At 32.5% G+C, this 27,635-nt stretch overlaps 1 protein-coding gene across 12 annotated transcripts in view; it reads left to right on the forward strand.

Annotated features, from left to right (window-relative positions):
- The first annotated feature begins 8,648 nt into the window (after positions 1 to 8,648).
- LOC105837254 (CUGBP Elav-like family member 2) overlaps positions 8,649 to 27,635 on the forward strand; it is a 388,597-nt gene continuing 369,610 nt past the window's right edge. For 8 of the 12 annotated variants that reach the window (XR_004962086.1, XM_036282433.1, XM_036282434.1 and 5 more), the window contains exon 1: positions 8,652 to 9,570. The gene's annotated coding sequence lies outside the window, so the exon portion shown is untranslated. Of the gene's footprint in view, positions 9,571 to 27,635 lie in introns of all 12 variants that reach the window. The other 4 variants (XM_036282440.1, XM_036282442.1, XM_036282443.1 and 1 more) reach the window with 2 other exon arrangements.

The following is a 27,635-nucleotide window of genomic DNA, read 5'->3' on the forward strand; positions in this document are numbered from 1 at the left end:
AGAAACCTGGAGATTGTATGTTTTTGTAAAGTTATGTTAAAGCACATTGCTGTAATGTAGTTTGTACTCGTGGTACGTCGCGGTAACGCACTAATTTTTTTTATATTAGACATCCCTTTAAATTAAATTTTGTTAATTACTCTATATCTGCCCTACTTTCCATTGAATCATTAGTTTAATTTTTTACAGTAGGATAAATTTTAAAGGTATTTTAGGATAGAATATTAATTGATGACTTTTTGTTTTTCTATAACTTATATCGAATTATATGAATCAGTCGGAACAATGATCAAAAGGGAGAAAATCACAGCATTGGTGCATTTACTTGGTATATCCAGCAATGTTATGCAACGATGCGCGAGAAAAAACGAAGATAGAGCTGCGCTCTCTCAAAAAGGAAGTCTTTTGTTCCTTTGCCATGGTCCACGACCGGGTTAATTAATGCTACGGGGATAACCCGAACTTTACTGGTCGAAGTCGTTGCTCCAGAAGTCAGCTAGTACATCGAGAATGACTTCTAGCATGCACCAAGTTTCTGCAGAAACTTCGATGCTATTGGTCCACCGCATCGGTTTTAACTCATAAGAATTACAAAGAGCAAAGAAAAACTTTGAAGATATAACTATAATTATAAACATATTCTTAAAACTACAATTTTATAAATACGTGGCCTAATTTTGCACATATTGAAAGAAAGCATAACAAAATTTTACATCATCGAATTTTTTCAAAAAAAATTAATGTGTAAATTTATATTTTAACGAGAGACATGAATTAGAATAAATTAGGATATAATGGCCATACAAAGACAGCCAATGGCTATAATTTTTCCAATAATTGCTAAATAATGTGTTCTTGTAATTATTTTCAATGATAATTGATATTTACATTTAGTTTATGTACGTATACTATTTGAAATAACAATATTGTGGATATTATATCACGTTTCTACTTTTAACTGCCTGCAAAGTTTTTCACGTGTCTATTAAAAATTGCTACGTCAAACACATTACAGTTAAGTTGTCACAATTAACATTAGATACATAACGAAGATAAATTATCTTTTTTTTATTATTAAGAAATTGATACGCTATATTTATTTATTAAAAATATTAAAGTATTATATTGTATGGACTATGCATACATAATGCATACATACTACGATTATTTAACATTGATTGATACACTGTACTTGTTAAGAAAATCCAATAAATTTTTACATTTATATTAATTGAAGCTTGAAAATACTTTACGTCAATTTGTAGAGGTTTTATATTTTTGATAAATTTATGAGCTTACTTTAGATAGTGTGCGCGTTAGCTACGACATACGATTATAGGAGTCATTTCATTAAAATTACAATAATGACGATTTTATCTATACTAGCAGACAAGTCGACTGTCTGATAGATCGTAAGACATACGAAGGACTGTTGGTTAATCTGCTTATTCTCGCATTTAAGCCATGTTCTACACTAGCTATTTTAGATGTAATTCTCGACTGACGTAAATGAGATTGCATTATTAACGTAATTGCTGGCGAGCGTTCGAACTAACGGCGTCTTGCTAAAAACGGTTGGAAACTAAGCACAAAGGGTGCATTCTTACGACCGTCGCGACAAAACGACAGCAAACAGAAGTAAAGTAAATATTAATAACGGCGAAGTAATGAAGCGGACGCTAAACGAGAATTCGTAAGCTTTCTAGAGAATCCAATTAGAATGCGAAACACAAGGCTATGTTCTGGTGGACATTATTACTCGAGTAGTAATACACCTACATGACAATGCAATTAAATATTAATACCACTATAGAACCGCATGGTTATTGCGCAAATAGTCTTTGAGTTCCAAAAGGCGACTCAGACCAATAAAATCAGACCAATGAAATGGAGGTGAATTTGAGAATTAACATGCCGCGACAATATGATTTAGATTACGATTTAATTGGGCAATTACATCGCGCTTATAATATATTAAACTATAATATATTAAATTATTATTAAATATTAAATGATGTTTATATATTTACTAAAGAACATATAAAATTGCTTTTCTTTAAGAATACTAATAATTGTTATTATATATTTTTTAAAAATTATAAAGATATATGTGACGTTAAAGAACGTCATGTATATATCTTTATAATTTCTAAATTATCCTTTATAATTTTAAAGACGATGAAATTCTTTATATTAATATATGTACTGCAGATTTTGATGCTGGATAATCGATAATTCTTGTGTAAATTTATTATTTAGTATCAAGATATCTGCTGTAGATCAACACAGATAATTTTTTTATCTTTATCTTTATGTTTAAATTTTATTGATCTAATAAACTATTTTAAAGATAAATTTAATAAATATCTAAAAATAAGTAACAACAACATATGAGCTATATTAAAAATTGACCTTTTATAAGACGATGGTCTTTTTATAGACTTATACAAGAAATATTTGATTTATGTCTTAATTGATGTGCCACGATTTCTTTTGATACAACGTTTTCTACTTGATCTTTACAGTTCATTGAACGAACAAGTCCTAAACGAGTGATCGATCTTTTTTTTTTACCGCAATGAGACCTTTCTGAATTCTACTCATTGTCAGAGCGGAAACTGAAACTCCCGAGGGCTAATCTCCGCTCCTCGCTGTAAAGTTCTAAAAAGTTCTACTCTCGAGGCGGCAACTTTGCCGTCAGCGGCACATTCTTAGGGGTTAGAAAGGTTTGCACGGCGGATAAAGCGCGATCAACTAAATTATACTGAAAATATGTATATATTCATGCTCATAAAATCGATACTCGAGAAAATATTGCTTCTCTCGCATTCGAAACTCCAGTTTTCACTAGCTTATACGCGGCGTTTGCCCGCGAGAATTCAGCGAATCATAAATAATACCGCAACTAACGTTGTTATTATTTAGTCTCGTGTGCAACAGTCAGTTTTTCAAGTTGGTCTCTACCCTTTTGCATTCTCACCCTTTTATAAGCTATAAATAACGTAGCGCAACCATCAAAAGTGCTATTTTACTAAACTTTTACCGTGTTTATAAATGTTGAGTTAACTTTTATATCGAATATATTCGGAAATAGATAATTCGATGAAAATAAATACGCATTAGCCGTTTAAATTATACATCAATATTTTATATTTTTGCTTGATATAAACAACATTTAATGACAAAATATGAAGTAAATGAGAAATAAGTAAATGATAAAAAATTTTGACAGATTATATCTTTTGTGTTGTGCGTGCTAACAATCTTTTTAAAAGTACGATTGTTAATTTTTAATCTGACTGGTGCGAAGTTTATAAATTTTTTGGAGAGAATCTAATTAGTATGCAAAACGTAAATCTATTTATGTAGCTGATAATAAATGTATTTATGCAGTTTTATAATAATATTTTACATTTTTATAAAAGAAATTTATTGTAGAATATTTTACATTTATTATATATACATAATTACAATTATTATGAAGATTAAATTGATATCTTTATAAAATTTATCAACGTTTCCAAAATCGTACCGTAATTTATATTAAAATAAATAATGTTAATTTAAGATTGATAAGTGATAATAATAAAAATGATAATATTGATATTGGCTAATGATATTAATATAATTAAAAATATGTCATTGCAAAAATTAATTAAAGTTAGTTTTATTTTGATATTTTTACATTTTTTGTTGTTATTTATTAATTGTTAAATTAATAAGTTAAAACTCTTTTGGTAAATTATTAATGAAATTAGTCTTAGTTAATGATTTATCATATTTTTAAATCTCTTACATTTTAATTCATATAAAAATGCAATATTTTCAAAGACAATACGATTTAGAAGACACACAAGTACGATTTAGGTAGCCAAATATCTTTTGCAGCATTTTGTAAAATAGCGTATAGTAAATTAATTATTGAAAAAAGATTAAATATTGTAGCAACAATCTGAAACATCAGTCTACAATTTTCAATGTCTATTTCCATACAAATCAGTATCAAATAAAAATAATCAAAGTAGCACGCACATTCGACATTTTTCTTCTACATAAAGCATTCTAATTATTTTTCTGTACGAACGCATATAGTTTTTATCAATATTATAATGTTTACTTGTTATGTTGTTTTTTTTTATTGTTTATTTTATAATTATATATATATATAAATACGTAGAATAATATATTTAAATTCAGTATTTCAAAATCTTTTTTACTAACTTTAAGAACATTAAAAAATATCTTAAAATATCTTGAAATACTTATTTCAAATTACTTATTATTTTTTGTTTTGTAACTTTTGTATGTAAGGAGCAAGATATCGAACATGTTTATCATAATTAAGTAAAATAATTAATCTCCCATAAGGAGTAACGATATTATATGCATTGATAATTTCACATAGTTTTATGTACGTATAAAAAAAAAATAATAGGTCACCTGAAGCAGCATTTGAGCATCTGAAGAGCGTAAATTATTAATGAGATTTGTCCATTCTTTTTCGTTTCTTCGCAGACAATATAGTGAACAAATATGATAAGTGCAGTTTACCTAATTCTTCTGCAGATCTTTCTGAGATGTTACGTTGATAAATAATAAAACCGATTTTAAACGTTTGCTGCAGCTGCCAATATCAATATCAAGCTATCATTTACCACAACTGTGCACAGCAAAGGTGCACACCAGGTGTGGATTCACGATACGTACTTGACTCATTTTCCAAACTTTACACAAGTGTGTGCTATACCATACAAATTTACAATTTATATTTTTTACAACATACTATCTTTGAAAACAATACAAAAATTTATTGCCTTCAATTTTGCCGGCTCTTTTAAAATTTGAATCAATAATTAAATTTATATATTGTAACAAGCAAGCGCGAAAAAATTTCCATATAGATTTCTGTTTTTTTTTTTCGCTTATTATAACGTACTACAAATAATTTAAACAATTCCGAAGAAATATTAAATTAATGAATATTGAATACCACGCTTAAATATCGCGTAATGAAAAAAAAATTCTTTCAATGATTCAGAAATATCTCACTCAAAAATTCAAAACCTATTTACGCAATATGCTTGATGGCAAAGGTGAATAATTTCAATGCCATAAATTCCATGGCTCAACTTATTTATCTATGTTCGTGAATAAGATGCAAACATATGCTAATTAATCGTAATTTGTATTTCTCATATATTTTTATGATCTGACAATGTATGCATCGGTTTAGTCTGGTCACGCTCAAGTTTAAGAGTCGCTCCTCTTGAAGGCGTCGTATATTCCCTTCTTCTCGAAAAGAATGACTCGTTCGCACGCTAAGAAAGCGCAACGTGAAACGAATAATAGATCATCGATATGGGACAACGGTTATTTATTGTTACGATTCCAATGGCCGATAATAAGTCACTGATAGAATTGTCACCGGCCATAATTTAGGCGTGCTAATGTGGCAATTTGGAGGCATTAATCCATTTACGTAAATTTGCTAGATGATACTACATCTACTAAATCCCGTTATACGCGAACTGTGATTGCTTTACGAGTTTTTATCAATACCAGATTAGATGCACTACAAGTTAAACTTCGAGTTGCTACGTCGAGCAACAACGATCAAAATCTATGACAAATTACCATCACTTATAGAGACTAAAAGTTTTGATATATTTAACGAAACTAATGCTTCTCCAATTTTTTTTACATTTACATACGCACACGTATATATTTACACGCAACCCGAATAATTAATTTTTAATCTAAATATCATGGGTTTTAAAAAATTGATTAAATTTTTGTGCACTAACTTATTCCTATTATGGAGGCATTAACATTACAGACGAATCGATCGTTCTTACTTGAACGGCTTGGGCTTGCATCGACGTCTTTCGCAACCAAACCCCGGCATCAGTCAAGCCTGGCCGCGAACCTCAGAACGCGACTGCCGTTGCTTTGTGCGCCCAAGGAAACGCCGCCTGTTAACGGCATTGCAACTCCAAAATTGCGGCAAAGGCGACGCCGCGCGCCGGGTGAAAGCGGGTACGGCTTCGGGGGCGCGCATTAAACCGAGCGAACTTGCGACAGTCGTGACAAATAGCCAAGTAGCGGCCATTCGCGGGTGCATACTAACGTCATAATGAAACGCGCGGCTGTACAAACGCTTCTGCGCGTGCACCAAAAACCGCCTAACGCATAATTATGGTTCTTTGTAGTCTCTCGGTTGCCCACTCTAGTTATCATTACGTAACCATCCTCAGCAACTTAAGGTACTCTCACGGGCGCCGACAGTCCGACTTACTCGCGGAAACGCAGTCGCATCTTGTTACGGCTTCTTGTCCGATTACTGTCGGCGCGCGCGACTCGTTACAGAGTCGTGTCTCGCAAAGCGCGACCGGACGTTCCCTTGCGACGGAAATCATCCCGACGGGATACGAGCCCCCGCGCGCCGCGCCGCCCGGTTCGCGAAGCTCCATTGAGAACTGTCGGGAGAACGGGTGCAAGGGACTCCTTTGCTGTTTGGAGTCACCGCGACATGTTGCTTGCATTTAGTGGCGTCAGCGTTTTTCCTCCGGGCGGTAACGACGACGAATGACGCGGAGGTAGCGGGGTTAAGCGGCGAGCATGCGGCTTCCATCCCGAGAACGCTAACGTCGCTCCCCGCACGAAGCGGTGGTTTCATTTACTCTGGCTCATTTCTCGTGACCCGTTTGCATTCGCGATGATAGCCAGAAGTTTATATCGTTCCGACTCTTCAAGGAATAGCGCATCCGTATTTAACCGTACCACTGCAGTCGCATAAACGCGTAGTAACCGCACTGTACCATTTTATTTACTACCGGTTTATTAATAAAACATTATAGAGGAAGAAAATAATGTGCTATCTATAAGCAATTGCATATGTGTGTGTTTTATTGAACTGCAGTTCAATAAAAATTAACTTTCTTTTAAATATTCTTTTCAAACAGAATAGTTGTTTTCTTCATCGTCTCCTGGACGCTATTTTTTGAATACGTAATCCGCTTTTTATAATGCTCCATTACGTTATAATTTGGATAAATTGTAATTAAAAAGTTGCAAAAAGCGATTATTTTTATTTTTAATTATCAACATTTTCCATTGATTATAATTAGTGAGATATTTATGATTAAGTATGGGAAATGTATACGAACAATGTTTGTATACGATTTTTAGTTAAAATTCGAAAATGAATGAACTGTTATCAATTATATTAATTCAACCATTTTGAATTCGTCAATTTCAACATTAAATTCATATTTGTCACTATGAAAGACTTTTATAAAAGATATAAAAATAAATTTTTGCAAAAATTCATTTTTATATCTTAACATCTACTATTAAATCTATTTTGAAGTTGTGTTTTGATATCGAATTCGTATTCAAACAATCTAAAATACTTTTAAATCTAAAGAATTATATAGTTTGAGAGTTATTTGATAAATCAATGATCTAATTTATATTTTTTTCTTCGCAATGAAACTTATGTAATCATAAATATTTTATTAATTATAGCCAACACCAAAAATTTCTTTTGACGTGATTAAAAGTTCTAACAGAATATTTAATTTTAATTGTAATAACATTTCTCCAACACGCGTCACATATCGTAGTAATATGTAAAAGTATGCGAAATTTTGTTTTTTGCAACTTTGACAAATATATTTGCAAATTTTTCAAAATTGTGACATGATGAGGTAATTTGAAAAAAAAACTGGATTCGTATTCAACGTCTACAAAATTGGCTGGTAGAAAATGACTAGTCCTACGTTCTGATATTATTATAAAACTGTTATTGCAATAAAATATTTTAGATGCATTTTGTTGTAATAATAGTAATAATATTAACATCAAAATAATCAGTATAATTATAATGAAGTAATGTTTATAGTATATACGTAGAATCTGAAATTTATATGTTTATCATATGTTAATCATGTCGAAACAGATTAAATACACTTGTCAAATTTTTTTTATTAACAATTTTCAAATACTCAAGAGTGTTTAATGATCAGGAATCTTAGAATTTGAATCAAAAAAATAATATCTGTATTGTATGATATAACTTATTGTTAATTAACTGCCTGATAATGGCTCAAATCAATTTAAAGTTTTTATTTAATTTATTTTAAGATAAGCATCTAACAAAATATAGAAATCAATTTTGATTATAAAAAGGAGATAGAGATTAATTAGGAGACTATACAAAAATATATTTCTCTGGATGAGAATGTTCTCATCTAAGGTTTTAATGCATTATATGAAGTATGCAAAATTATTTCAAGAAAGTATTTCTTTTTTATTTATTATGATGAACGGATTAGTTGAATCGGATCGTCGCGATGTGCACCCTTGTGGTCGCACCGTCACCGAATGAACGCAGCGTCGGAGCTTTCGCGGCCTGGAAGAGATGTCAGGAGAACAGACAGAACACACGGTGAGGGTGTAGGCGTCGGTGGCGCTTCTGCGTTTTGGTGGGGCATCGCGGCGGCGTCGGCGGCGGCGGCGGCGGCGGTGGCGGTGGTGGTGGTGGTGGCGGCAGCGACGTCGGCGGCGGCGGCGGCGGCGTCGGCGGCGGCGGCGGCGGTGGTGGTGGTGGTGGTGGTGGAGGCGACGGCAAAGCAGGGACGGACAGGCGCGAGGCGCCGTACCCGTGCCACCTCAGTCGACGTCAAGCCGTCGCGACGACGCGTGCGTGTTCTATTCTAGTCGTCGGTATCACGGAACTCGCGAGATTCGCGTGTACCGCGCGCAACGTGACTTGCCGAGCGTGTGCCCACCTGTTCGCATCGGTGGACGTGATTGCGAAGGGTGGTCCCCCTTGCGTGCGTTCACGGCAAGTGTGTCCCCCTTTTCTTCCGGTTGTTGTCCCTTCTCGCCAGACGAGTGCCCTCGGCTACTCCACGAAATCGTCTCCACGCGCGTGGCTGCGAGAATTGTCCGAGAGGATATCGCGAAGTACTCATTGACCTGTGCCGCGGTGAGGTCTCGACGATGAAAAGCACGGCTGTCCGAGCGTTTCAGTCGTCTCGCGATAAATAGGAGAATCGCCGAAGGGTAACATACAAAGCAATCTTGTGCACAACTGACTTGTGTTGCAGTACCATCGGATTGTATCGTCGTCCAACGACAAACACGCAGTTCACCTGATTCGCTAAGTCAAGTTTTGCTTTGCGTTGACTCGCGTTTTTGAACGCCGAAAGGATTATTGAAGACGAATTGTTACGTCTACTGGTCCGTCGCGATATTATCTTGTTTGCGCGGTCATCCTCCTGACGAAGGACGCGACGGTGTTCCGATAATCTCGATAGTAATCGAGTAACACATCGATTACTGACGCGCAAGATAATCATCGTGGAGGATTAAGAGCAGCTGGAATTCCCATCTAAACGTGATCGCACGATGATTTGTAACATGCCGACGTGCCCACGTTGATAACGTCGCCCACTGAGAAACCAGACGCATCCCTCGTGGAGAAACTCACGGAGAAGGCAGCGGTGCTCCGGAAAGGCTCGTTGATTACACCGGTGAAAAACAACTTTGGATTATGACTATTGGGTAGGTAGCGGTTCCGTAATTTTTTTCTGGGACGCGATAACACGGTCGAAGTCGTCCGATAAGCTGATCCGATAATCCGCGTAACCGCGGACAGCTGTTCAGCTAAACATGTGCAAGCGGGAGAAGTGCGAACGCTTTCGAGCGAATTATTCGGCGCGTCCGAATTCCCACATACCGCGTATACCGTACTGTTGATATGCGACGCGACGCTTTTAACATCGCGCGTTTCCTATGTTCGTCACCGGTTTCACACGTGACACGTGACGTTTAGCAGCGTTTAACTCGCGCTACGGTCTAATGTGACTTCAAAGTGGCATACCGTATATTCGCTCCGTTTCCGTATAATGAGTTTCCAAATCTGAATCTGTGAATTATTGTGAATCTGGGAACGTTAAAAGTCGAAAGTTGAAAATCTCGGAACGCGTCGATTACATTAATGTTGCTTTTTTTTAAAAAGCGAACTGTTTCTTCCTTTGATAGAAAATTAGTTTTAACGTTAGGTTTGACGATATTTCATTGAATGCGCATCTTTTTATTTATGAAATAAATCGCGCATTGCATGTGGTAAAATCATTAAAGCCTCGTAACACAGATGCGTGTTGCACTGTTGAACAGAGTTTAATAAACGAGAAAATACTCGCTTGGAATTCTCGATACAGCTGGAAAATTACTAGTTATTGGCGAAAACGAAGTTTTTTTTACATCTTCTTACTATAAATGTCTTCATTGGAATATGAAAACTTGTTTTGAAATGGAATGATTGAACGGCAAACTGATGTTATCGATTATTAGTGTATCGTATCCTTGAGCCCGCGAGGCAAGTTGAAAGGATAGCAGTTTCACGCGTGTTACTATTATTTCAAGTCTTCAAATTATTGCGTTTGCAAAGGCCCTATTCTGTCAAAACGTTACACACATACGCTCTTTTGTTCTTTTACATAATACTTATTAATAGAGCAAACGTCGGACAATTGTTCGTGCAAACGTCGACGTTGACCTTCTCTTAATACTGTTACGAATGTTCGACGAGCTATTCGCCAGTTACTCGAAGTCGTATCGATTGCGGCTGTTGGATCGTTCGCTTCGTTATACGCTACATTAGACCCCGTCACGCGCGGTACACATCGACAATGTTAGAATTATGAATGCGACGCATTCATGAATCGGGCACGCCGGCGTCGCGCGTCTATGAGTCGTTTGTTTCGGAACCGGCGTAATTTATATTTTGGTAATCTAGCTGCTGTGCGTTCCTATAAACATCAGTTAAAGATAACGGAGGTTTAACTGATTCTCTGTCTCTTTCTAATTTAATCTCTATAAAGACTAGCGTGCCGCTATTAATTAAACATCAGTTACTTTTAACCAGTTTCATGGAAACGGATCTAAAATGAATATGTTTTATAACGAAAGTAAAAATTATGAATAAAAATGCAAGAATATATTATCGACGATGTTAATTTTTCTTAATTGTTATAAATAATTGTTATAAATGATGTTTAAAAAAACGTATTTCGAAAATTTAAGAAATGGAAAGTTTTGTTGTGCCGTGTTACTCGTCGTTTAGAAGTTACAACAGACCATTAGTTAAATATTAAACAAACGAGCATAATCGGAATACTCAAAGTTTCATAGTGAGACTCTTAGTCGCCGGTTATAGACGGTACACGTGTTACATCGAACGTTGTGCATCTATCGACTATAGTTACAATACGCGATGGTTGAGTCGATGAGCTTTTCTGATAAATAGAAATTCAATTTCCTTAATAAATATTTTAGACGCAAATATTATATTGGTACTTTTATTCATGAATTTTTATTATTTGATAGTATAGATAAATAAATAATAACTCTGGATGACTATGAGCCATATTCATATTTCTTCAGAAATCAATAATTATAAGCAAATATTTTACTAAATTTTATTTATATAGAACAATTTCTATAGAGTGATTTTAAATTTAACGCATTTTTAGTTACTTATGGCGTTTTCGACCGGTGCTGGATTAATCTGTCTCAGGTTTTTTTTTTCTAGAACTGGCCAATCACAGTTATTCTCTTCTTCAGAAGAATGATTGGCCTTATAACGTCATTAATCGCTCCGGAGCGATTAATCCAGGCCGGTCGAAAACGCTATTATATTCTTATAATTTTTGCACGTTATTAGATTTTCCGATATGTTTAATATCGCATTTTTTAAAGATTTTTAAAAACTTAAGAATTTATTAGTTTAATTTTATGCAATAAATAATTACTACTTTGCCTGCGATCTTGAAGTGAATTTTTTAATTTTATTTTGACGAATATGTCAAAGTCATGTCACAATATGTCACATCTAATGTAAACGAAATGAGTGTGATATTACGTATCAAATGATCTTATTTGTATCTCAACAAACATTCTGTTAATAATAATTGACTCCAAATTGGTTTTCTGAAATTATATGAAATTTTCATAATGTCTTCTGACTGTAGTCAATAAATATGTTACGACGAGCACTTAACGTCGCGTATCATAGTCGTTACACGTAGCAGAAGGGTTAAATCCACGAGATGCTATTCAACGTGTCGAGTCTTCCGAAAAAGACTTTCCCATTGCATTGTAGGTTGACCGACCTTGCGTCTCGACCGAGCACGTTGCTCCATCGCGGCACGTGATACTTGTGCCAAAGTCGCGACAGTCACTACGCTCGTCGGTATTGTCTGCGCATAGCTCGCTACTCGGCACCTTCTTTCGATAGTGAGAAACGACACGGCGAAGTGGAAGACCGAATTGTCGTTCGCGGAAGTTCTCGCGTTTGCGGTGCGAATTGAGAAGAGGTCCGCATAGGACGAGTTCGGCTTGAAAGAGCCCCGTCAAAGCTACTATTTTCCCACTTTGTAGACGGAGCACGAACTCGAAGAGGTGAGTACGGGCTCGGTGGTATTAGCGAAACGGCGCCAAAACAAGTGATGTCGTCCTTGTCCCCAACATGTCAACGTCTTGGCCGCTTTTCGCGGAATCTTTGCAAAAATCTGAGTTTTATTTCGTACCACATGAAAGACGATCGCTACTTTGCAAATCAAACATAGAATTGACCTAATTGTTTGATATACAAGGACACGTACTAGAGATATAAATTAACATAATCATGTATTATAATGCATGCTAATTTTATATCGATAGAAAAAATTGAACAATAAAAACTAGTGCGTATTGCATACATGAACATTAAAAAATTAATTAATTCTTTACTATGAAGATAATTCTCTGAAGTAGTTACTATTTTTTTATGATATTTTTCTATTTTTTTTCTCTCTCTCTCTCTCTCTCCTTTTTTTCTTGTCTGTATATATTTCCTGTCTTATAATTATATACAAAATCATTTTAAAAAAGCTCAGTTTTTTGGTTGCAATGTTATTATTACGAAATAAGGAGTAGATTATATTACTAAATTATAATAATGAAATAATAATAAAATAATAGTGTACATAGAGAAGACACATACTTTACATTGTATATTATTATATCTGCAAATACATCTATACTTATTTTGACTGTAATTTGGCATCATAAAAGAGAGATGGTATAATAAAATGTATAACAATACACATATATATATATATATATGTATATATCATTACACGAAGCAAAAAATATGAAATATTTTTGATAAATTACTGATTAATTTAAAATAAAAGCATCAAAAATTTTTTATACAACGGAATATATGGCTACAAATAACATATTTAAAAAATTCAACGTGCTTGTTATAATCTGCAAACAATTTATAAAAAATTACAAATATGCAAAAAATATGTACACACATATATAGCATATTTTTATCAAACTTGTCAGTGATTATTTTTGCACGCATTTAACCGCCAATTGACAATGTGATTTAAACATATATTGATATTTGTCGATATATGTTCAAGACAAAAACTGTAGTTTCTATTTGATATGGTATAACAGTACGATATGTAATGGTTGTATAATAATAACAATAAATGATATTGAAATTGCAGTGAGCGGTGTTATGGAGTAGTAGATAAATGCAATAATGTGCAAATGGAAAACGACAGGCTCGCATTTATGCTGTACTCGTTGATATACAAAAAGAAAATTAATTTACATTATTATACATATGATTATGCCAAACAGTACAATATAGTAATATTATCTAAATACTATTTTATGATAATTTAGCGTTAAAGTTTTTAATATATACTCTTTTATTGCCTTGGCTCTTTATTTTTTTATATATGTATATTTTATGAAAAGAAAATATTAAAAATACGTAATTTATGAAGAGACATTACGTTGCTTCTTTGTTGTAGCAAATTCGATTGGATGCATTAGTTCGCACTAGTACACATTAAAGCTGTTGTACATATACGAAACAAAATATAATAATACGTGATATGTCATTTTTGTTATTATGTTTAGATTAAATTAGTAACAGTGGTTTTAATGTGCACCAGTGCGCATTAAATGTGCAGTCCAATCAAATTCGCTATTAGACAACAGTAAGATATAATAAATATTTAGGATTACTTTCCGAGTTATCAATTTAATAAGTATTTTAGAAAGATGAATAAAAAATCAAATTTTTTAAGTATATATAAAATATATTACAAGTAAAAGTTTAATTTTTTGTATAATTACAATGCTGAATTAGAATTACAAATTGATTGAATTAGAATTCAGCAAAGTTAAAAAATTCTATTAACGTATTAGTGTTTTCATAAAATCTTAATATAATTGACAGTAGATTAAGACATGGCGGCAATGCTTGATTACTTTCTGTCGGTGCAGTCAACAAGGCCGTATCGTGTGAAGGAAATCCTGCTTAATTGCATTAATAACACCATCGTATCGCGACTATGTTCGGAAATTGAAACTTCTTAGTTCGTGGTGAGCCAAGTGCCTCCTTCAGTCCCGCCCTTCACACTACCGCCGGAGTTTCTCGTGGGAAGAAGCAAGCGGGTGGTGGAGGCGTTAAAGGCGTTCTCTCTGGCACCTCTATAATTAGGCGCTCGAATTTACCGACCTCCCCGAAAGAAAACTCAGAATAAGTTTACGTAACATAAAGTCGCAAAACTATCCCATCGCCGCTGTCGTCTTGTTAACGCTCGCAAAGTTTAGACCACGGCTTGGTTACAGTGTCACGAAAAGTGATCCGTATTCATCGCTTTTATGTAGACGCTTTCAAATTTTCATGCCGATAGGAATATATATTTATCTCAAATTCTTTCAATACATTGCTAGTGATTGATGTTGTACATTACATATGTGTATATATTTTATTATTATTCAATATTATTATTATTTAATGTATACATATATTGAACATTTTCTTATTTATTACGACTTAAATTTACCAGTTGTAAATAATATAACAAGACACAATAATAACAATGTAGCAAATCTCGGAGCCTTTATTATTGCAGCAGTTCTGTGATATTATTAGATCAATGCTTATAAGTATGTACTATGTATTTTATTACGACAGAATTGCAAACGACATTATTAGATCAATGCTGCAAGGATAGGTCAAATACTAATTTAAAAGTCACATATGTATTTCAATTGAATGTTTGATGACAAAAATCATTTTTATTATACCTATATAAGATTCAAAACCAAATACAGGAAATTTTCTTTAAAATTTCATAGTCGATAAATGTATATGTGTATATACAGAGTGCTTATAAAATTCTTATGCAAGATCTTTTGGTATAATTATTATTTCTATACACGACAAATTTAATCCATAAAATGTTAATAATAAGTGAAAGAATTTATTTTATTTCTATATGAATTTGTTTTTGAAATTATTATTTCTTAACATATCAATTATTATCTTATATACAAGTCGAAATACTATTCTAAAATTTGATAAATATTTTACAATTTATAGTACATCTTGAATTAATTTTTATTTTATGTTTCAATTTTGTTTATTGTAAGCATTGCAATGAGATAAATTGATTCCTCCTCCCTTATCATACTAAACTTTTCTAAATAACAATTCTATTAGATATATTTAATATAAATATACACAAAACATTTAAGAGAGATTATAAATTAAAAGTTTCTAAAAGTTATTTATAAATTATATATTAATTCAACAACCTGCCAATAATAGAAATATTTTTTATTTATTTTACATTTCTATTTTATATATCCATTTTTGCATGATCTAAAGATAATTATTATAATAATAAATATAATAGCTTTAACTGAAAAAATTAATGCACATTAGGATTAAATTAAATCAGAATTATATATACACTAAACTATTGTTATAATATATTATTTCCTAGTTATACCTTAACACGTACTATTTTGTTTCATAGTTCCATGAGCGTGCTCTAGACGTTAAAGTGTTATTTGCACGCAAATGTAATGTGACTCGTGAAACGTTGCGGGATGTATACGCCTTTGGCAAGAATCCAATTTTAAAGTATAAAGCGATTGAATCGAAGATTCCCGAATAGAGCATTCGCATATGGAAAATCAAACGGATATGCGACCCAATTGTTACAAAATGCAAATACAATGCACCTTGAGATTACAATTTCTGCTGCTTACGTAGGCAATACTTATATGCACTCTATTTATATTTTTTTGTACTTGAAAAAACAAGAGCGCTATTTAAAAACTAATTTCTGTATGCTTGCCAATCATGCGTGTCATTGTATGCACATGAGTTGTTACTAACGAAATAAGACAAAATTAAAAGAAAAGTATTAAAGTCTTTAGGTCATAAAAGATTTTACATAAATAACAAGCATTACTATTAGAACTTGTTCGGGGATTTATGCAAATATTTATTTATATTTTTCTGAAGAGAAACGAAAATAAAATGAAATAGATATTTATTGATCGATTAGAAAATATAGCATAGTAGAAACGTGTATTTTTGTTAGCACGTTTTTAATACTGCCAAGTATTCTACAGTAGATATGTACATTTAAATATAATATTAAGTAAAATTTGATAAAACATGAAAATAAAGATAAAAAGATGAGGGATGAACGATTTTCGGTCACAGTCGATGTCTAATAATAATTTTTGTGTACATTTCACAATATCTAACTCATGCAAATTAATTTGTGATATTACGTATTCTAGCTTTAGTTTAGAATTATATTTGAAGATCGGCGAAAATGTCACGTCCAATTTGAGCCTGAAATTTATATAATTTACCAAAAAATTATGAATAGCTATCAAGATTCGCTGAAAATGACTCTATTATACCTTTATGTTCTACTATATATTTTATAAGCTATTACGAGGTGATAAAATATTTATTTTTTAGTTGAATTACCCTAGATAAAAATATTTTCTGTTTTGACCTGTAATGCTAATTTAAAAACTGATAACTCTAGAACGTAACTTCTTTGATGATGGAATAACTTGACCATCTTTTAAAAAATAAATTTAATTTCAAATTGCAGTGGCAAATATATGATTTTTTGCTACCGCACGTAACTGAAATTTAATGACGTGTTTTCCAAGAATACTAAATCTTAACCGCAAGTCGCTATTAACTGACAAAAACTCAGTTTAGATCTCATTCAAGGTGATAAGAGAAGAAGAGCGACGGCAAAGAATTAGTTAATTAGTTTCGCCAGACGCAGACACCACGATTGATGTCTTCATTTTCGAAACATCGGATAGAACGCGCGGACACGCGATTGGTTTATTCGGGATTTAAAACGATTCGTTTTGATTGGAAATAATCCGCGGCACCGTCCGGCGACGCATTCTGTATTTTCGCGATTTCGACAGTTTTTCAGCCGTTTCTGGTTTAATCTCGGAATTTCGGATAGCCGCAATTTTTGCGAGACAGCCAATCTACTACGTCGCTAGTTGATTACAACGCATTCGCTCGTTCAGCGCTCGCGTTCGCCATGCTGGTTTTGCGCTTTTACACGATTCCTATCAGTGCTCGTTGCAAACATGTATGTCGAACATCACGGAAATTATTTTCAACGTACAGAAATGAACGGCTAATTCACTAGTTGTAAGAATCATTTAACAAGTCCATTTTTTAAAGAAATAAATTTTTTATCCTATTTTGTGATTAAATTAATTAACGTAAACATTAAAAAGATCTATTCTTAATGACAGTATCGTTATATTATCGTTCCACAGATGTGATAAAAAGTTGTGCATGCACGAAAAAAATGGCTACGATTGTTGTAACAATATTCTTTGTTTAAGAAAGAAATGTGAATTCAGATTATGTTGATATTACATTGAATATAACTGTTAAGATGTCATCTATACGGTTGTCATAACTATAATGAATAACATTCGGCTAGAAATATCTTTATAGGTGATTATTTATGATTATTATCTTTTTAATATAATCTATAAAACAAATAGTATGATCTATAAGACATAGTTATATAATATAGTATTGAGACATTTTAATTCCATTGCAGTAATAAAATAGACACTAGCAATATTACTATCAACTCGCGAAGAATTTTGCTTAAAATGTGTGTATTATATTGTGATTCTTCTTGTACATATTATTTTTATAACGAATCAATAAAATATTGAATAATAAAAAAAGTAGCAGATTAACAACAACTGTATCAATATTAAACCTGTTTTCTTCCGGGAGAGTCTGCCGATATAACTTGACCTAATCTAATAGTAAATTGGCGATAAATTCTGCTCGATTTCTGTTGCCAATCTGTATCGAACTGTTAAACTGCGTAGATGTTTGTTTCTGCCACCAATTTGCTGCTAAATACTGCATGTGAATAGATTCTATTATAGTATTTCTGATAACATTCTGTCGTCGTCTGATAATACGGTTACATTATGGTTAGATTACGGTTGTAACATCCGTATAGCAGCTAGCATTTACTAAAATTGGGACAACCAGGTTACTTCCAAAATATTATTGTTTCCGCAAGTTTCTTGTATGGACAAGAAACAACATTATTACGTAATAATGTACTCTTTTGTGGCAACCTTAATTTTTTCACCCTGAACGATATTAACATTGTTACATTAAGCGTGACATTAAGTGTTACAAAATAAGTCTTCGATTTTGATCGCAAAGAAAGTATAGAAGTATCTACAAATTTTTTATCTTACCTTTTTATATTAAAACTTTTACTGAAGTATCTCAAAGATTTAGCTATGTATAAATCTGAAAATAATTTTAATAATTTCCAATTTGGTGACAGACAGTCTCCAATTAATCGCTTTAAATTTTGATCATGTTTTTCTTAAAGAAAATAATGTAGTCATCTCTTTGGAAAATCAGATTTGATAACCATTTTTTTAAATAAAAATTTAAGCAATTTGAATAATAGTGATAGATACTCTAGCAATTTTATAGAATGGTAAAAAAACTATGATTCTCTTACGGAACATTAATAAAAAAATACAACTACATAATTATTTTAACCATTTTGCTCTGAGCAGCTGCTCGCAATTTTACTGATTATATCAGAAAGGTTATTACATATTTATAATAAAATGTTCTATGCGATTACGTATATTTTTATTTATATTTAACATATTTTTTAATTTTTTCGCGACGAATTAGTGATTAATTGCAAACAGTTTTATGCACTGTATAATGACGATCAATGCTGCAGTCGCAAAAGGTTTAATAAAGATTTAATACAGATCTGAAAACAATTTTAAATTACATAATTATTTTGATGGTCTAATCAAATTATTTTTAGATCAGATTATGTTTTCGGGTACTTTAGCAAAACCGTACTTTTCATGCAAATGTAAAAAACAGACAACAAAAAGATAAAAATATAAAAGTAAATCTTTATCATATTTTAAACTTTACGTTGATATGACTATATTACAACGGATATACTTTACTTGATCTTATGCAACGATTTATTTTGCTTCTTATTGTAATGACTGCGATGGTGAACCCAGTGAGACACAAATGTCTCCGACCGATTATCTATGCAAACGTTTTGAACAAGATTGTGCTCGGTACAGTTTGCTAAGCTACATATCATACAGACATAATACAGAAATATACATGTATTACTTTCGACGTATTATGTCAGATCTTTGGTTTGCTGTCACTGTAATGAGATACGTCCTGCGAAGCGCTCGGCTAGAAAAAAGATCTAGTTTGATTTTCGTTATTTATCTTCTTTATTGCGTTATATGTTGTATTTAATCATCATTATCGCATATTAACAAGATATGTAACGCTATACACTACCGTTTTAAAAGTTGAAATTTGTCTACTTTGTCTTTTTTAATTAAATAATGGGAATTTTGAAGATGAGTATACTTTAAATCTTTTTTTCTAATCTTTTAAATGTTGAGCTTAATAATAATAATTTTAATGATTAAAAATATTACATTCTAAGAAGAATATATAAAGAAAATATGGCAGAATTTGAATAATATTAAGCATAAAAAGGAAGTATATACAAAACTCAAAGTAGACAAACACTTTTAGGCAGTTGTAAAAATCCATTTAATACATTCTAATATTAATAAAAATTCTATAAATACTATAAATAGTATAAATTTTGTACTTTTCTGAAATATAATATTCCTAAAATACTTTTGTAATATTGTAATTTGCATACACATACATATGGTAAATGGTAAACCTTCGTGTTTGATGGGGGGTTAATTATTAGTTGCAGTTTCTCTGTTGGATTTAAATTTGCAATTTATTGCATGTGATTTCGTTTATACCATTCATGTTATTGCAAAAACTGTCTATCGCGAGTCGCTTTTGATAATTATTACGAGCATACAACATGACGCCGACAATAGCTTCACCAGAACGTAACACAATGTGGCTAATATATTCACGTAAACAACATTGTGGACGGAATTCAAGCATGTAAGTTTTTATCGCACGTAAAGCGAGGCATCTCTCTGCCGTGCCTTTTCAACAAAAATCTTTGAAGTCGAGTTTGTGCAGAGCGCAACGATGCTTCTGTTTGTGTGCCCATACGCTTCTAGAAATAATTTATGGACCGGCTACAGAATCTTTTACGTTTCATTGGTATTTGGGTAACAGTATTTGGAAAACATTTACGCTTCTTGTAAAATATTATTAAATTTTTATCTCGACTGTCTCAAATAGTAGCTTCAAACTATAAGATATAGAAGAGTGTATAAAAGAGTTGAAATAGATAAATGTAGCAAACGGAAAAACTGTATTCATATTTAACAAAAGAATTAGAAATGTATTTGAAGTTAATTATTTACATTTTTTTAACTGGCGTTGCTATATAATACAATTACAATTAAAGACAATTTCAATTTGATTTTAAACTTATGCAACATATATAAGCCATATAAGCCTTATACTCATACTCTAATCACTGTCTAATCTCATACTCATACTCTAATCACTGTCTATATGGTTAAAATTAGACAGAGAGAGCTATTGCTCCAGCTATTGCTCTCTCACTTTTGTGTCAGCGAGCGTGCGTCTACGAGACGTGCAGTCTATGAGTATAAGTCTATGATATAATTGAGGTATATTATACATAAATTTAAAAAAAATTATAATTTTAGTTATTTAGCTATTCGGTATATTGCGAGAATGTAATGATAGACGTAACACATAAAGACATTAATGCGTCAGTGCAGTAAAAGATTTTGGCGAAGATCAGAGCGAAGTGTGGAAAGTGCTGAGGCGTGTTGAAAAATGCAACGGTGCCTACCACTGCGACAAGCAACGGCGCGCGGCTTGCGGTGTATCCGGAAAGCGCGCGAATGCCGCTGCCGATGTCTGGCTACGTATGCGAGCAAACCACTTCTCTTCCCACGCGAAAGTGCTTACGTCGCCGCGACGAAGAAGCGTTCGGAAAGAGATTGCGGAGTACGGCGAGAGGGTTCCTTTTTTTTTTTGGAGTTTTTCTCCCCCGTTTTTTTTTCCTCTTGCGCGCTCCGTTCGCGCGGTCTGGTTTTTCCCTCCTCGAAACCGAAGCCCCGTTACTCTCTCGCCCTTTGTTCCCCACGCGAAAGCGCTCATTACGTCGTTTCGTGTCGAAAGGCGAAGCCGTAGTTACTAATTTCGCTCCGCCACCCTCAACTTTAATTCTCATTCGCGAAAACACAATTCGCGGTAGCGCTGCTGGCGGTTTAACAGAGAATTTCCTGCCAACCAGATCCACCATGAAAATCTACTCAATGTTTTTCGCATTTTTTTTTTATAAGACCGACTTTTCTCCAAATCTAAACATGACTGGCAAAGTTACAGGATACTTGTTTTTTTTTTTTATATATATATAAACTTGAAATACTTCTATTATTTTTTAATAATTTAAATTTTGCATATAATAACAAATAAATATGATACACATATCGTATTATTGATAGACGATTGACAGAAAACCAAATTGAACAAGATATGAACCATTTTGAAATCCAATCTATTTTCTGGAACGTTATATATGCATCTTTCCGGTAGATTTGTACAAAGTTAATCGAAATATGAGTGGTTATAAAATCGTTTTTGTATCAAATGTTGCAGTTATCGACAGTTACTGCGAATATACCGCGTATATCCTGTGTTGGTGTTTGATTACACGCGCAAGCACTTCTTACGCGAAAATGCTAACGTTGCTCGAGCCGAGGCTTGAGCGGCTTCGCCGTGGTCGCGAATTCTGCACTGCGCTTTCTCTTTCGCGACAGAATGTTTCACAGAAATTCATTATGAAATGTAGCGGCAAGGCAAAATTTCCACGTCGGTTCGTGATTAAAGTTGTAACAATGAACTTCTGTAGGTCGCGCAAAGTGGGACAAAATTGTACGAAAGTGGATAACCGTTACGCGTATTTGAGGCTTATCACAAAAATATTCAGTCGCTTTTACTGATAATAGAAAGAGTGGAGAATAAAAACGAATTGCAGATGACCGCAATTCACCATACGCTTGTATCTTTAATGTTGCGTTGGCTATAAACGGTTATATTGCCATTTATACGTAATTGACTATAAACTTTTTTATTAATTCCTTTTACGGTATGAATGCAATTTGAAATTTTACTTGGGTCATTAATTGATGACATTATGTACAATTTTTTACGTATTCTTTCATTACGTTGATTTACTTATATTTATATTATGCAAATTCCATATTGCACATATTTTTTGCATCAATATTTTGCGTCGCATCAAATAGACATCAAATAAACGTGCATAAATATTCAGAAAACATTGAGTTTATTGTATCGTATAATTAATAACATATTTTGATTAAGGTTATTTTAAATTAACAATATGTGTAATAATAAGTTAAATTTTGTATAATCTTAATTTATGCACGTTAGATAGAACATTTTAATATGATAAAATTCAAAGCATTATATTCATATGTATCTATTTTGTATTAATTGCGGAAAATAATTACTATAATTATCGTGAACTTAAAAAAAATAATGGTTTAATAGTTAGCATTTAAAAGTAACATTGAGGTTTGTATTTTACCATCGTGATGCTATAGTTTTTAAAAGTAATATCGATTACTGGTTAACAACCTCAAACATTTTAAGAGAATTGCAGATATCAGAGTTCACAAAACTTCATTTAAAAAAAAACACGATGGCTTCGAAAGTGTGATGGCAGCTTTTCCAAACAATTTTACATACGTACGGGAAAAAAAGAGTCGCGTTTGCGTTAACCTAATCACCGATGTACGTGCAACCACGAGTTTCGCATTTGCCACAGACCATTGCTTCTGCTCCGAATGCAGTACGGGTTCGGGAGAATGTACAAAACCACCGGAAGCTACAATAACATTTCCATTTGATCTTTGAATTCAAAAGTCAAAGAAAAAAGAACGTACTCGGGTAAATCGAATTTTGCGAGTCACCTTTCTGTTTTCTCCTTTACTTTATTTAATGCAATGACTTTTTACTTTTCACACAATGTAAATTTTTAGAGCACTGTAACTACAAAGTTGTTTTGGCGATATTTGAAAAAAAAATCTAACAAAGAAAATGATTCGAATTTTTGGTACACTAATTTAATATAATAATTAGTAATATTAAAAAATATATATTGGTCACATTTAAATTTATAAATAATTTTCACACAGACTAAATGAGTAAAAATATGCGGAGTATTTTGAAATTAAAACAATATAGCAAAAAAGTTCTTGAAAAATTAAGTTAAATAATTATTTGTGAATTGTTACTTCAAAATAGTAATTTTCAAAATATAAAAATTTATCTTTTATGCTCTATATAATCTCGTCGTATATATAATAATTGCAAAAATATATTAGTAACTTTTATTCAAACGATAAATAGTGTAGTTAACGATAAGTACTATTTATTCATTGTATTTTACTCAAATGACATTATCTTTTGCTAATATCTTGACTAAAATTATCTTTTATTTTTTTTACGTAATTATTATCAAATATTAAACAAATATATATTATATCTATGCTATTTCTTTCAATGTTTTTATATTAAATACAATATATGAAACAAAATATTAATGCATACAATTAACGTTTTTTCTGATTTCTCATTGATTTTTAAACTCATGTTTGAAATCATCAACAAAGGATGTGTAAGCATGTAGATTACTCTTTGACTCATGTAGCTAATATGAGAACTCATAACGAACGAGCGTTATATCATCTTGCTTCGTGTAACTCACAACGGATAACACAATGTCGAGTTTTATTTCTCTTTTTTTTGTTTTGATGTCAACTGCACAGTAAAATTAAATTTAAGTTTATATATTTTTAGAATAAAATATGTTATTAGGGTATAAATATACAGAGAAAAATGATTGAAACAAACGCGCGTTTATATTACAAAGCGTAAATATTTAAATTAGCTATCGAAAGAATTTAATATAAGTAGATATTTAATGTTAGAGAACAGAAAAAAAATTATGAACATAGAGAAACTTATCTTGACAAACTTAATTTGTTTTATTTTTTTGAATGAGCTAGAATTAAATTAAATTAAAAATTTTTTAAGACGCGCGTAGAAATTATTCTTCAGTTTGTAAAAAGGATTAAAATATTTGTCCTATTAGTCAATTTTGTGTAAATATAGAAGGATTATTATTATATTTCCGTCACTATATTATTATATTTTTATGAACATTTCCGTTTAATTTAAAGAGTATCATATACGTTATTAGATATTATATAAGTATTTGCTTTATTATTGCTCAAATACTTTTCTGTTTGGCTTAAAATAATAAGAACATACATTTATGCAAGTCCATTTGAAATGTAAAATGTGTTTGCTTCACATACTAGAGATAAAGATAGAATCTTCGATTCATTACTTTTTAAATATTTAATACTTTTTGGTATATTAAGATATCAATATAAATATCTGTGCGATATTAAATGGACTAGGATTTTGTTATTTGTTTGTATTTCTTAAACTTTATATACAAACTAATTGTCTTTTGAATGTCTTCATATTGCTCAATAAATTGATTGAAATATAAATTGATTCGTTGGTCAAGGAATTACTAAATAAGGAGTAGGTGACACAGTTCTGGAATATCTTGTACTATAGAAAAGCAAGTGCGGTTCCGTGCGATTTCATATATTAAGTGGTATATAGTTGGTCGCGTGGTGAGCATTCGGCAGATATATATCCATGTAATAGCGCGCACCGCCATGCACGCGGGGAAGAACTGGAGCATATTCAGCATTATCTGTTGTATCGTAATAAAATACTCTTCACCCATTTCTACGCTTCTGCATGCGCGTATGTACGTACAGAGATGCCTGCACAATTCAGTGTTACAACTCTCTACGGGATACGTAGTCCGCCTTGGATATATTCGACATAAACACGAAACACGTTTGTGCTCGCCACGGTCGGTCCTGCTCTCAATCTTCAACACGTTCCACACAGACGTTTAACAACGTACAAATCTGTTTTATTACAAATATTACGAATAGTTCGTTACTCGAGGGAATGTTAAAGAAAGCTCTGCTGAATTTTAATTAAAATTAGACAAATTTTTATAAAATAGAAATTATAATTTCTATTCCTTAACACTTAAAATATTTGTGGAATATTCACTTTTCAAAAAGTATTTCTATATAATAAAGAAGAATTAAATTATACTCTAAATCAAGTTTTTATTAAAAATCTTGAAAATATTGATTATTGTTTTATTTTAATTTCGCCTCGACGGTTTTTTAAAATAAATTCTTATAAAATTGCTTTCGTGATGTTTCTAATTTTGATGGTGACATATTTTTTAACAAAGTAATGAGATTTTTATGTAATGTACTGGAAATATAATTATACATTTGCAAATTGACTTCAATTAATTCATGAAAATTTAATGCATAAATATTTTATTTATATATTGCAAATAACATGCAAATGCAAAATTATTAAATTGAGAGTATACACTGTGTCATCTATCAACTATCTATTAATTTTCAAATTAATAAATAATAACGTTATGTTATTGAAAAAGCCAAAGCATCAGAAGATAATACGATACCCAATTAACTTGACACAAATAATTATCGTTGTTAATTAATTAATTAACTGTTCAAAACAAAAGTAAAATTTATTTTGTCATAAAAGAATCGGATGAAATATATCTTGTAGAATGTCGCCGTTCTTATGCGGAACTTGCATTGGTTCGTCGTCAGCGTTTTGACATGTAAACAATTAGTATTTTGTTTTAAAAAAGATGTTTCTTCGGAGATGCGACCGCGTCGTAAATCCAATGCACCGCCACGTCCTTCTCGCGAATATACGCGCACGGAGCGCCGATCGATAATTATTGGCAGGTCAGCGAAGCTAAAGTCCGTTCGCAAAAGTTCATTATACGGTGTGCTTCCTCAACGTAGGTACTTCCTGTGGCGTACAGAGACGCGCGCGTACTCATCGTTAGGTGAGGGCGAACGAGACTCCATACTGACGTTAATTATTATTGGCAGTTTCACGGAACGAACTCGGTTCTCGCTCTATCGAGCGTGCACACGCGGCACGATGCGACACGGCGCGACGGACTCTATACAACTTAATTGCGTTGCATTCGATCTTGCGGGCTTTGAGAAATAAATGAGACGTTCCCAGACGCTAATCAAGGTACTAATATTGGTATGATCTCACCTAAAAGCGCGATGTAATATTCTTTCTTCTTTTAAATCGTACAGTTCAAATTTCTTGGAGGCCGAATGCATCAAATTAATTACTCGAGCTATTAGGATAGCACCAAACAAAAGGATAATATAAAAATGTATATTATCTTAAAATATAATTATCTTGGTATGGCATACAATAATGTTTGAACTTGGAGACTTTTAACAAGAAACCGTTGGAACAAATATTGTACTTAAATACTTCGGTTATTATTCTTCAGACTCTCAGCGATTGAAGATGTGAAAAATGTAATAAAGATCGTTAATACGGTTTTCCAGAAGTAAGTTATGTTTACATAATTAAGCAATTTTTATCTTTTTTTTTTTTTTTTACCTGTACGCAATGTAAACGCGGAGTAACGAGAGAGATATTGGATCGTAACATTCTTGATAAGATATGCGAACGATGGCGAGGCTCGTCGAGGATGTTTAACGACACGGTTGGTGTAAAATATAAGGCACCGCGACTTCATGGCTTGACATTTTATCAGCTTTAGCCTGGGAAATGAAGCCGCGGCATACACAGATTGTTTCAGATTTGCTATTTCTTCTTCTCTTCGCTTCCTGAATTAGTGCCTTAATAGATTCAAATTTTTAATAACGTGTATTTCGCTCACGGAGAGAATTTTTATCTTACCTTCTTCTATGAGCTTTAGAAAAAAATTCGGATATACATTTAAAGCTTGAATTATTTATTACTTCAAAGTCTACCCACGCCGTGAAATCTTTATTGAGAAAAGATAAATTGAAACGTCCTATATAATGGCGGGCTCCTGAACATTAAATTATACACGCTTGGCGGCGAACGCCCGACCTCTCTTCGCCCTGTTGGTCGTCGTTTATCCCACGTACTTCTGTCGTATATTATGTCTACTGGGCGTATTAACCGGGCGCTACCGTACACCTGTTTACTTTCAACGCTCGAGTATTATTTCTATTAACGAGAATACATC

The sequence above is a fragment of the Monomorium pharaonis genome, chromosome 2, assembly GCF_013373865.1.
Source record: "Monomorium pharaonis isolate MP-MQ-018 chromosome 2, ASM1337386v2, whole genome shotgun sequence".
Lineage (NCBI taxonomy): Eukaryota > Metazoa > Arthropoda > Insecta > Hymenoptera > Formicidae > Monomorium > Monomorium pharaonis.